The 14,304-nt window shown below is 38.2% G+C and overlaps 1 protein-coding gene across 1 annotated transcript in view; it reads right to left on the bottom strand.

Moving 5' to 3' along the window:
• LOC111169479 (centromere protein V-like protein 3) overlaps positions 1-14,304 on the bottom strand; it is a 100,601-nt gene that overhangs the window by 20,955 nt on the left and 65,342 nt on the right.

Below are 14,304 nucleotides of genomic sequence, written 5' to 3'. Positions count from 1 at the left end.
ATTCAGAATAATGATAGTGAAGATCATCCAGGACCTCGGAGAAAGAATGGAGGCAAAGATCGAGAAGATGCAAGAAATGTTTAACAAAGATCTAGAATAATTAAAGGACAAACAAACAGAGATGAACAATACAATAAATGAAATGAAAATACACTAGAAGGAATCAATAGCAGAATAACTGAGGCAGAAGAACGGTTAAGTGACCTGGAAGACAGAATGGTGGAATTCACTGCTGCGGAATAGAATAAAGAAAAAAGAATGAAAAGAAATGAAGAGAGCCTAAGAGACCTCTGGGACAACATTGAACACAACAACATTTGCATTATAGGGGTCCCAGAAGGAGAAGAGAGAGAGAAAGGACCCAAGAAAATATTTGAAGAGATTATAGTCAAAAACATCCCTAACATCAGAAAGGAAATAACCACCCAAGTCCAGGAAGTGCAGAGTCCCATACAGGATAATCCCAAGGAGAAACACACTGACACACATAGTAATCAAATTGGCAAAAATTAAAGACAAAGAAAAATTACTGAAAGCAGCAAGGGAAAAATGACAAATAAAATAACATACAAGGGAACTCCCATAAGGTTAACAGCTGATTTCTCAGTAGAAACTCTACAAGCCAGAAGGGAGTGGCATGACTTACTTAAAATGATAAAAGGGAAGAACATACAACCAAGATTACTATACCCAACAAGGATCTCATTCAGACTCGATGGAGAAATCAAAAGCTTTACAGAAAAGCAAAAGCTAAGACAATTCAGCACCACCAAACCAGCTCTACAGCAAACGCTAAAAAGAACTTCTTTAAGTGGGAAACACAAGAGAAGAAAAGGACCTACAAAAACAAACCCAAAACAATTAAGAGAATGGTCATAGGAACATACATATTGATAATTACCTTAAATGTGAATGCATTAAATGCTCCAACCAAAAGACACAGGCTTGCTGAATGGATACAAAAAGAACACCCACATATATGCTGTCTACAAGAGACCTGCTTCAGACCTGGGACACATACAGACTGAAAGTGAGGGAACGGTAAAAGATATTCCATGCAAATGGAAATCAAACGAAAGCTGGAGTAACAACACTCATATCAGACAAAATAGACTTTAAAATAAAGAATGTTACAAGAGACAAGGAAGGACACTACATAATGATCAAAGGAACAACCCAAGGGCTTCCCTGGTGGTGCAGTGGTTGAGAATCTGCCTGCTAATGCAGGGGACATGGGTTCGAGCCCTGGTCTGGAAGTATCCCACATGCTGTGGAGCAACTAGGCCCGTGAGCCACAACTACTGAGCCTGCACTTATGGAGCCTGTGCTCCGCAGCGAGAGGCCGCTATAGTGAGAGGCCCACACACCGTGATGAAGAGTGGCCCCCACTTGCCACAACTAGAGAAAGCCCTCGCACAGAAACAAAGACCCAACACAGCAAAAAATTAATTAATTAATTAATAAACTCCTACCCCCAACATCTTTAAAAAAAAAATAAAAAAGGACCAACCCAAGAAGAAGATATAACAATTATAAATATATATGCACCCAACATAGGAGCACCTCAATACATAAGGCAACTGCTAACATCTCTAAAAGAGAAAATTGACAGAAACACAAAAATAGTGTGAGACTTTAACACCTCACTTACACCAATGAGCAGATCATCCAAACAGAAAATTAATAAGGAAACACAAGCTTTAAATGACACAATAGACCAGATAGATTTCACTGATATTTATAGGACATTCCATCCAAAAACAGCAGATTACACTTTCTTCTCAAGTGCACACAGAACATTCTCCAAGATAGATCACATCTTGGGTCACAAATCAAGCCTCAATAAATTTAAGAAGATTGAAATCATATCAAGCCTCTTTTCTGACCACAACGCTATGAAATTAGAAATCAATTACAGGGAAAAAAATGTAAAAAACACAAACATATGGAGGCTAAACAATATGTTACTAAATAACCAAGAGATCACTGAAGAAATCAAAGAGGACATCAAAAAATACCTAGAGACAAATGACAATGAAAACATGATGATCCAAAACCTATGGGATGTAGCAAAAGCAGTTCTAGAAGGGAAGTTTATAGCTATACAAGTCTACCTCAGGAAACAAGAAAGATCTCAAATAAAGAATCTAACATTACACCTAAAGGAACTAGAGAAAGAAGAACAAACAAAACCCAAAGTTAGCAGAAGGAAAGAAATCATAAAGAACAGAGCAGAAATAAATGAAATAGAAACAAAACAATAGATAAGTAATACTAAAAGCTGGTTCCTTGAGAAGTTAAACAAAAAGATAAACAATTAGCCAGACTCATCAAGGAAAAGAGGGAGAGGACTCAAATCAATAAAATTAGAAACGAAAAGGGAGAAGTTACAACAGACATGGCAGAAATACAAAGCATTCTAAGAGAATATTACAAGCAACTCTATGCCAATAAAGAGGACAACCTGAAAGAAATGGACAAATTCTTAGAAAGGTATAACCTTCCAAGACTGAACCAGGAAGAAATAGAAAATATGAACAGACCAATCACAAGCAATGAAATTGAAACTGTGATGAAAAATCTTCCAACAAACAGAAGTCCAGGACCAGAAGGCTTCACAGGTGAATTCTATCAAACATTTAGAGAAGAGCTAACACCCATCCTTCTCAAACTCTTGCAAAATATAGCAGAGGGAGGAACACTCTCAAACTCATTCTATGAGGTCACCTCACCCTGATACCAAAACCAGACAAAGATATCACAAAGAAAGAAAATAACAGACCAATATCACTGATGAATATTGATGCAAAAATCCTCAACAAAATACTAGCAAACAGAATACAGCATACACCATGATCGAGTGTGATTTATCCCAGAGATACAAGGATTCTTCAATATATGCAAATCAATCCATGTGATACACCATATTAACAAATTGAAGAAGAAAATCCATATGATCATCTCAATAGATGCAGAAAAAGCTTTTGACAAAATCCAACACCCATTTATACTAAAAACTCTCCAGAAAGTGGGCACAGAGGGAACCTACTTCAGCATAATAAAGGCCATATATGACAAACCCACAGCAAACATCATTCTCAATGGTGAAAAACTGGAAGCATTTCCTTTAAGATCAGGAACAAGACAAGGAGGTCCACAATCACCACTATTATTCAACATAGTTTTGGAAGTCCTAGCCACAGCAATCATAGAAGAAAAAGAAATAAAAGGAATCCAAATTGGGAAGAAGTAAAACTCACTGTTTGCAGATGACATGCTACTATACATAGAGAATCCTAACGATGCCACCAGAACACTACTAGAACTAATCCATGAATTGGTAAAGTTGCAGGATACAAAATTAATGTCCACAAATCTCTTGCATTCCTACTAATGATGAAAAATGTGAAAGAGAAATTAAGGAAACACTCCCATTTACCATTGCAACAAAAAGAATGAAATACCTAGGAATAAACCTACCTAAGGAGACAAAATACCTGTATGCAGAAAACTATAAGACACTGATGAAAGAAATTAAAGATTAATCAAACAGATGGAGAGATATACCATGTTCTTGGATTGGAAGGATCAATATTATGAAAAAATCAATATTGTGAAAAACTATACTACCCAAAGCAATCTACAGATTCAATGCAATCCCTATCAAATTACCAATGGCATTTTTTTACAGAACTAGAACAAAAAATCTTAAAATTTGTATGGAGACACAAAAGACCCTGAATAGCCAAAGCAGTCTTGAGGGAAAAAAACGGAGCTGGAGGAATCAGACTCCCTGACTTCAGCCTATACTACAAAGCCACAGTAATCAAGACAATATGGTACTGGCACAAAAACAGAAATATAGATCAATGGAACAGGATAGAAAGCCCAGAGATAAACCCACGCACCTATGGTCAACTAATCTATGACAAAGGAGGCAAGGATATACAGTGGAGAAAAGACAGTCTCTTCAATAAGTGGTGCTGGGAAAACTGGACAGCTACATGTAAAAGAATGAAATTAGAACACTCCATAACACCTACAAAAAAATAAACTCAAAATGGATTAGAGACCTAAATGTAAGTCCAGGCACTATAAAACTCTTAGAGGAAAACATAGGAAGAACACACTTTGACATAAATCACAGCGAGATATTTTTTAATCCATGTCCTCGAGAAATGGAAATAAAAACAAAAATAAACAAATGGGACCTAAAGAAACTTAAGAGCTTTTGCACAGCAAAGGAAACCATAAACAAGACAAAAAGACAACCCTCAAAATGGGAGAAAATATTTGCAAATGCATCATCAGACAAAGGATTAATCTCCAAAATATATAAACAGCTCATGCAGCTCAATATTAAAAAAACAAACAACCCAATCCAAAAAAAGGGCAGAAAGCCTAAATAGACGTTTCTCCAAAGAAGACATACAGATGTCCAAGGAGCACATGAAAAGCTGCTCAACATCACTAATTATTAGAGAAATGCAAATCAAAACTACAATGAGGTATCACCTCACACCAGTTAGAATGGGCCTCATCAGAAAATCTACAAACAACAAATGCTGGAGAGGGTGTGGAGAAAAGGGAACCCTCTTGCACTGTTGGTGGGAATGTAAATGGATACAGTCACTATGGAGAACAGTATGGAAGTTCCTTAAAGAACTAAAAATAGAATTACCATATGACCCAGCAATCCCACTCCTGGGCTATACCCAGAGAAAACCACATTTCAAAAAGACACATGCACTCCAATGTTCATTGCAGCACTATTTACAATAGCCAGGTTATAGAAGCAACCTAAATGCCCATTGACAGATGAATGGATAAAGAACATGTGGTACATATATACAATGGAATATTTCTCAGCCATAAAAAGGAACGAAATTGGGTCATTTGTAGAGACGTGGATGCATCTAGAGACTGTCATACAGAGTGAAGTAAGTCAAAGAGAAAAACAAATATCGTATATTAATGCATATATGTGGAACCTAGAAAATGGTACAGATGAACTGGTTTGCAGAGGAGAAATTGAGACACAGAAGTAAAGAAAAAAACGTATGGACACCAAGGGGGGAAAGCGGCAGTGGGTGGGGTCGTGGTGTGATGAATTGGGAGATTGGAACTTACAAGTATACACTGATGTGTATAAAATGGGTGACTAATAATAAATAAATAAACATTAAAAAAACAACAAAAAACCCAACAAAGAATCAAATTTATAATGGGTAGAGGAACTGAGTAGGCAATTTTTCAAAGGCAAACAAATGGCAAACAGGTACATAAAAAGAGGCTTGATATCACTAATCATAAAGGAAATGCAAATCAAAACCACAATGAGATATCACTTCACATCTGTTAGAATGGCTATTATAAAAAAAGGCAAAAGATAAGAAGCATTGTCAAGGGTGTGGGGAAAAGGGAACACAAGTGCACTGTTGCTGGGAATGTAAATTTGTACAACCACTATGCAAAACAGAATGGAGGTTCCTCAAGAAATTAAAAAGAGAACTACCACATGATCCAGCAATCTCACTTCTGGGTATATATTAAAAGAAAAGAAATCAAGGTCTCAAAGAGATCTGCCCCCACCTGTTCATTTCAGCATTAGGCACAATAGCCGAGATTTGGAAACAATCTAAGTGTCCATCCTCAGATGAATGGATAAAAAAAATGTGTCACATGCCCACACACACAATGCAATATTACCCAACCATACAAAATAAGGAATTCCTGTCATCTGCATTAACATAGAAAGACTATGAGGACATTATGCTAAGTGAAATAAGCCATACAGAGAAAGACAAATACATATGATCTCATTCATATGTGGAATCTTACAAAAAAGCCAAACTCACAGAAATGAAGTATATAATGGAGGTTGCCAGGGGTTAGGGGATGGGGGAAATGGGTAGATGTTAGTCAAAGGTTACAAACTTCCAATTATAAGATGAATAAGTCTGTGGATCTAATATTCATGATGATGACTATAGTTAACAATATTGTACTAAATATTTGAAAGTTGCTAAGAGACTAGATCTGAAATGTTCTCACCACACACACAAAATGTAATTGTGTGAGGTGATAGATGTGTTAATTAACCGTATCTTGTAATCATTTTAAAATATACATATGTGGAAGAGACCTTCAAGATGGTGGAGGAGTAAGGCGTGGAGATCACCTTCCTCCCCACCAATACATCAGAAATACATCTACATGTGGAACAACTCCTACAGAACACCTACTGAACACTAGCAGAAGACCTCAGACTTCCCAAAAGGCAAGAAACTCCCCACATACCTGGGTAGGGCAAAAGAAGAAAGAAAAAAAAAAAGACAAAATATTAGGGACGGGAACTGCACCACTGCGAGGGAGCTGTGAAGTAGGAAAAGTTCCCACACACTAAGAAGACCCTTCACTGGCGGAGACGGGGGATGGCAGGGGTGAAACTTCGGATCCAAGGAGGAGATCACAGCAATAGGGGTGCAGAGAGCAAAGCAGAGAGATTCCTGCACAGAGGACCACTGCCAACCAGCACTCACCAGCCTGAGAGGCATTTCTACTCACCCGCCAGAGCGGGTGGTGGCTGAGAGCTGAGGCTCTGGCTTCGGAGGTCAGATCCCAGGGAGAGAACTGGGGTTGGCTGTGTGAACACAGCCTGAAGGGGACTAGTGTGCCACAGCTAGCCAGGAGGGAGTCCGGGAAAAAGCCTGTACCTGTCTAAGAGGCAAGAGACCACTGTTTCAGGGTGGGTGAGGAGGGGGGATTCAGAGCACTGCCTAAACAAGCTCAAGAGAAGGGTGCGAGCCGCGGCTATCAGCCCGGACACAAGAGACGGGCATGAAACGCTGAGGCTGCTGCTGCAGCCATCAAGAAGCCTGTGTGCAAGCACAGGTCACTATCCACACCTCCCCTCCAGGGAGCCTGTGCAGCCCACCACTGCCAGGGTTCCGTGATCCAGGGACAACTTCCCTGGGAGAACACATGGCTCACCTCAGGCTGGTGCAATGTCACGCCAGCCTCTGCTGCTGCAGGCTTGCCCTGCAATCCCTACCCCTCCCTCTGCCTGACCTGAGTGAGCCAGAGTCCCCTAATCAGCTGCTACTTTAACCCCGACTTGTCTGAGTGAAGAACAGACGCCCTCAGGCGACCTACATGCAGAGGCGGGACCAAATCTGAAGCTGAACCCCAGGAGCTTTTGGAACAAAGAAGAGAAAGGGAAATCACTCCCAGCAGCCTGAGGAGCAGCAGATTAAATCTCCACAATCAACTTGATGTACCCTGCATCTCTGGAATACCTGAATAGACAATGAATCATCCCAAAATTGAGGCGGTGGACTTTGGGAGCAACTGCATACTTGGGGTTTGCTTTCTGCATATAATTTGTTTCTGGTTTTATGTTTATCTTAGTTTAGTATTTAGAGTTTATTATCATTGGTAGATTTGTTTATTGATTTGGTTACTCTCTCCCTTTTATATATATATATATCCTTTTTCTCTTTTTGTGAGTGTGTACGTGTATGCTTCTGTGTGTGATTTTGTCTGTATAGCTTTGCTTTTACCATTTCTCCTAGGGTTCTGTCTGTCTTTTTTTGTATAGTTTTTAGTGCTTGTTATCATTGGTAGATTTGTTTTTTGGTTTGGTTGCTCTCTTCTTTCTTTTGTTTTTTTATTAATTTTTAAAATTTCTAATAATTTTTTATTTTGTATTTTAATAATTTTAATTTATTTTTCTTTCTTTCTTTCTTTTTTCTCCCTTTTCTTCTGAGCCATGTGGCTGACAGGGTCTTGTTGCTGGGGCCTGGTGTAAGACCTGTGCCACTAAGGTGGGAGAGCTGAGTTCAGGACAATGGTCCACCACAGAACTCCCAGCTCTATGTAATACGAATCAGCAAAACTTCTCCCAGAAATCTCCATCTCAATGCTAAAACCCAGCTCCACTCAACGACCAGCAGGTTACAATGCTGGGCACCCTTTGCTAAACAACTAGGAAAACAGGAACACAACCCCACCCATTAGCAGAGAGGCTGCCTAAAATCATAATAAGGTCACAGACACCCCAAAACACACCACCAAATGCAATCCTGCCCACAAGAAAGGCAACATCCAGCCTCATCCACCAGAACACAGGCACTAGTCCCCTCCAGCAGGAAGCCTACACAACCCACTGAAACAACCTTACACACTGGGGAGCTACGAACATGGAACCTGTGAAAAGGAGACACCAAACACAAAAACTTAAGCAAAATGGAAACACAGAGAAATATGCAGCAGATGAAGGAGCAAAGCAAAAGCCCACCAGACTAAACATATGAAGAGGAAATAGGCAGTCTACCTGAAAAAGAATTCAGAGTAATGATAGTAAAGATGATCCAAAATCTTGGAAATAGAATAGAGAAAATACAAGAAACCTTTAACAAGGACCTAGAAGAACTAAACAGCAAACAAACAATGATGAACAACACAATAAATGAAATTAAAAATTCACAAGAAGGAATCAATAGCAGAATAACTGAGGCAGAAGAATGGATAAGTGACCTGGATGATAAAATAGTGGATATAGCTACTGCAGAGCAGAATAAAGAAAACAGAAAGAAAAGAATTGAAGACAGTCTCAGAGACCTCTGGGACAACATTAAAGGCACAAAGATTCGAATTATAGGGGTCCCAGAAGAAGAAAAGAAAGGGACTGAGAAAATATTTGAAGAGATTATAGTTGAAAACTTCCCTAATATGGGAAAGGAAATAGTCAATCAAGTCCAGGAAGCACAGAGAGTACCATATGTGACAAATCCAAGGAGAAACATGCCAAGACACATATTAATCAAATTATCAAAAATTAAATACAAAGAAAAAATATTAAAAGCAGAAAGGGAAAAACAACAAATAACATATGAGGGAATCCCCATAAGGTTAACAGCTGATCTTTCAGCAGAAACTCTGCAAGCCAGAAGGGAGTAGCAGGACGTACTTAAAGTGATGAAAGAGGAAAACCTACAACCAAGATGACGCTACCCAGCAAGGATCTCATTCAAATTAGACAGAGAGGGCTTCCTTGGTGGTGCAGTGGTTGAGAGTCCGCCTGCTGGTGCAGGGGACACGGGTTCGTGCCCCAGTCCAGGAAGATCCCACATGCCGTGGAACGGCTAGGTCCGTGAGCCATGGCTGCTGAGACTGCACGTCCGGAGCCTGTGCTCCACAACGGGAGAGGCCACAACTGTGAGAGGCCTGCGTACAGGAATAAAAAAAAAAAATTAGAGAAATTAAAAGCTTGACAGAAAAGCAAAAGCTAAGAGAATTCAGCACCACCAAACCAGCTTTACAACAAATGCTAAAGGAACTTCTCTAGACAGGAAACACAAGAGAATGAAAAGACCTACAATAACAAACCCAAAACAATTAAGAAAATGGTAACAGGAACACACATATTGATAACTACCTTAAATGTAAATGGATTAAATGATGCAACCAAAAAATATAGATTGGCTGAATGGATACAAAAACAAGACCCATATATATGCTGTCTACAAGAGACCCACTTCAGACCTAGAGACACATACAGAATGAAAGTGAGGGGATGGAAAAAGATATTTCATGCAAATGGAAATCAAAAGAAAGCTGGAGTAGCAAGTCTCATATCAGACAAAATAGGCTTTAAAATAAAGACTATTACAAGAAACAAAGAAGGGCACTACATAATGATCAAGGGGCCAATCCAAGAAGAAGATAAAACAAATGTAAATATTTATGCACCCAACATACAAGCACCTCAATACATAAGACAAATGCTAACAGCAAGAAAAGGGGAAATCGACAGTAACACAATCATAGTAGGGGACTTTAACACCCCACTTTCACCAATGGACAGATCATAAAAAATGAAAATAAATAAGGAAACACAAGCTTTAAATGATACATTAGACAAGATGGACTTATTTGATATTTATAGGACATTCCATTCAAAAAAAACCAGAATACACTTTCTTCTCAAGCACTCATGGAACATTCTCCAGGATAGATCATATCTTGGGTCACAAATCAAGCCTTGGTAAATTTAAGAAAATTGAAATCATATCAAGTGTCTTTTCCGACCACAATCCTATCAATTACAGGAAAAAATCTGTAAAAAATACAAACACATGGAGGTTAAACAATACACTACTAAATAACCAAGAGATCACTGAAGAAATCAAAGAGGAAATCAAAAAATACCTAAAAACAAATGACAATGAAAACACGATGACCCCTAACCTATGGGATGCAACAAAAGCAGTTCTAAGAGGGAAGTTTATAGCAATACAATCCAACCACAAGAAACAAGAAACATGTCAAATACATAACCTAACCTTACACCTAAAGCAATTAGAGAGAGAAGAATCAATACCCCCAAAGTTAGCAGAAGGAAAGAAATCATATGTTCAGATCAGAAAAAAAAATTTTTTTAAATGATGGAAACAATAGCAAAAATCAATAAAACTACAAGTTGGGTCTTTGAGAAGATAAACAAAATTGGTAAACTATTGGCCAGACTAATCAAGAAAAAAAGGGAGAAGACTCAAATCAATAGAATTAGAAATGAAAAAGGAGAAGTAACAACTGACACAGCAGAAATACAAAGGATCATGAGAGATTACTACAAGCAACTATATGCCAATAAAATGGACAACCTGGAAGAAATGGACAAATTCCTAGAACAGCACAACCTTCCGAGACTGAACCAGGAAGAAATAAAAAATATAGACAGACCATTCAGACGCACTGAAATTGAGACTGTGATTAAAAATCTTCTAGCAGGGCTTCTCTGGTGGCGCAGTGGTTGAGAGTCCTCCTGCCGATGCAAGGGACATGGGTTCGTGCCCTGGTCTGGGAGGATCCCACATGCCATGGAGTGGCTGGGCCCGTGAGCCATCGCTGCTGAGCCTGTGCGTCATGAGCCTGTGCGCCGCAACAGGAGAGGCCACAACAGTGAAAGGCCCGTGTACCGCAAAAAAAAAAAAAAAAAAATCTTCCAGCAAACAAAAGCCCAGGCTCAGATGGCTTCACAGGCGAATTCTATCAAACATTTAGAGAGGAGCTAAAACCTATCCTTCACAAACTCTTCCAAAATATAGCAGAGGGGGAAACACTCCTAAATTCATTCTACAAGGCCACCATCACCCTGATACGAAAGCCAGAAACACGGGTCACAAAGAAAGAAAACTGCAGGCCAATATCAATGACGAATGTAGATGCAAAAATCCTCAATAAAATACTACCAAACAAAATCCAACAGCGCATTAAAAGGATCATACACCATGACCAAGTGGGGTTTATCCCAGGAATGCAGAATTCTTCAATATTGGCAAATCAAGCAATGTGATACACCATATTAACAAATTGAAGGAGAAAAACCATATGATCATCTCAATAGATGCAGAAAAAGCTTTTGACAATATTCAAGACCCATTTATTATAAAAACTCTCCAGAAAGTAGGCATAGAGGGAACTTACCTCAACATAATAAAGGCCATGTATGACAAACCCACAGCCAACATAGTCCTCAATGGTGAAAAACTGAAACTATTTCCACTAAGATCAGTAACAAGGCAAGGTTGCCCACTGTCACCACTATTATTTAACATAGTTTTGGAAGTTTTAGCCACAGCCACCATCAGAGTAGAAAAGGCAATAAAAGGAAAACAAATCAGAAAAGAAGAAGTAAAGCTGTCACTGTTTGCAGATGACATGATACTACACATAGAGAATCCTAAAGACTCTACCAGAAAACTACTAGAGCTAATGAATCAATGTGGTAAAGTAGCAGGATACAAAATTAATGTGCAGAAATCTCTTGCATTCCTATACACTAATGATGAAAAATCTGAAAGAGAAATTAAGGAAAGACTCCCATTTACCATTGCAATAAAATGAATAAAATACCTAGGAATAAACCTACCTAAGGAGACAAAAGACCTGTATGCAGAAAACTGTAAGACACTGATGAAAGAAATTACAGATGATACAAACAAATGGAGAGATATACCATGTTCTTGGCTTGGAAGAATCAACATTGTGAAAATGACTATACTACCGAAAGGAATCTACAAATTCAATGCAATTCCTATCAAACTACTAATGTCATTTTTCACAGAACTAGAACAAAAAATTTCACAATTTGTATGGAAACACAGTAGACCCTGAATAGCCAAACAAATCTTGAGAAAGAAAAATAGAACTGGAGGAATCAGGATCCTGGACTTCAGACTATACTACAAAGCAATCTTGAGAGAGAAAAACGGAGCTGTGGGAATCAGGCTCCCAGACTTCAGACTATACTACAAAGCTACAGTAATCAAGACAGTATTGTACTGTCACAAAAACAGAAATATAGATCAATGGAACAGGGTAGAAAGCCCAGAGATAAAGCCACACACATATGGTCACCTTAGTTTGATAAAGGAGGCAAGAATATACAATGGAGAAAAGGCAGCCTCTTCAGCAAGAGGGAAAACTGGACAGCTACCTGTAAAAGAATGAAATTACAACACTCCCTAACACCATACACAAAAATAAACTCAAAAATTTTTAAAGTCCTAAATGTAAGGCCAGACATGATAAAACTCTTAGAGGAATACATAGGCGGAACACTCTATGACATAATCACAGCAAGATCTTTTTTGACCCACCTCCTAGAGAAATAGAAATGAAAACAAATAAACAAATGGGACCTAATGAAACTTAAAAGCTTATGCACAGCAAAGGAAACCATAAACAAGATGAATAGACAACCCTCAGAATGGGAGAAAATATTTTCAAATCAAGAAACTGACAGAGGATTAATCTCCAAAATTTACAAGCAGCACATGAAGCTCAATATCAGAAAACCAAAAAACCCAATCCAAAAGTGGGCAGAAGACATAAATAGACATTTCTCCAAAGAAGATATACAGATTGCCAACAAATACATGAAAGGATGCTCAACATCACTAATCATTAGAGAAATGCAAATCAAAAGTACATTGAGGTATCACCTCATACAAGTCAGAATGGCCATCGTCAAGAAATCTAGAAACAATAAATGCTGGAGAGGGTGTGGAGAAAAGGGAGCACTCTTACACGGTTTGTTGGAATGTAAATTGATACAGTCACTCTCGAGAACAGTATGCAGGTTCCTTAAAAAATTAAAAATAGAACTACCATACGACCCAGCAATCACATTACTGGGCATATACCCTGAGAAAACCATAATGCAAATGGAGTCATGTACCCCAATGTTCATTGCAGCTGTATTTACAATAGCCAGGACATGGATGCAACCTAAGTGTCCACCGACAGATGAATGCATAAAGAAGATGTGGCACATATATACAGTGGAATATTACTCAGCCATAAAAAGAAACAAAACTGAGTTATTTGTAGTGAGGTGGATGGACCTAGAGTCTGTCATACAGAGTGAAGTAAGTCAGAAAGAGAAAAACAAATACCGTATGCTAACACATATATATGGAATCTTAAAAAAAAAAGTATTCTGAAGAACCTAGGGTAGGACAGGAATAAAGCTGCAGACATAGAGAATGGACTTGAGGACACGCGGAGGGGGAAGGGTAAGCTGGGACGAAGTGAGAGAGTGGCATGGACATATATACACTACCATATGTAAAACAGATAGCTAGTGGGAATCAGCCACATAGCACAGGGAGATCAGCTCGGAGCTTTGTGACCACCTAGACAAAGGTGGGATAGGGAGCGTGGGAGTGAAACGCTAGAGGGAGGAGATATGGGGATATATGTTTATGTATAGCTGATTCACTTTGTTATAAAGCAGAAACTAACACACCATTGTAAAACAATTATACTCCAATAAAGATGTTAAATAAATATATACATATGTGGCAAATTATCACATTGTATACCTTAAACTTATACAATGTTGTATGTCGATTATATCTGAATAAAACTGGAAAAAATAAAATAAAATAAGGAGGAAATCAAAAACCAAAATGAGAATAAATAATAATAATGTTTTATATCTAATTGAATAAAATAAGAATCTATGAATCTGTACTATATATAAATAAATACATAAATAAAAGAAAAGCTCTTCCTTACAGACGAGTGCCATCTAATAAATATAGAAGAAATGTTGGAGTTAGAAAAACACCATTTTGTATCTATTATATAATAATTGTCAAAGACAAGAATCATCATTGAACACTAAAATTGCTACATGGAAGTTTTATGATCAAAGGAATATGTACATATTCTAAAATTAGCTCCCCAAATAAAACTTAACAGTTACAAGGGAAAGTAGTACATTTACATTTG

The sequence above is a fragment of the Delphinapterus leucas genome, chromosome X (assembly GCF_059928025.1).
Source record: "Delphinapterus leucas isolate spDelLeu-1000000601 "Yukka" chromosome X, BTC_Dleu_Yukka2, whole genome shotgun sequence".
Classification (NCBI taxonomy): Eukaryota; Metazoa; Chordata; class Mammalia; order Artiodactyla; family Monodontidae; genus Delphinapterus; species Delphinapterus leucas.
This window is presented reverse-complemented; position numbering and strand designations above follow the sequence as displayed.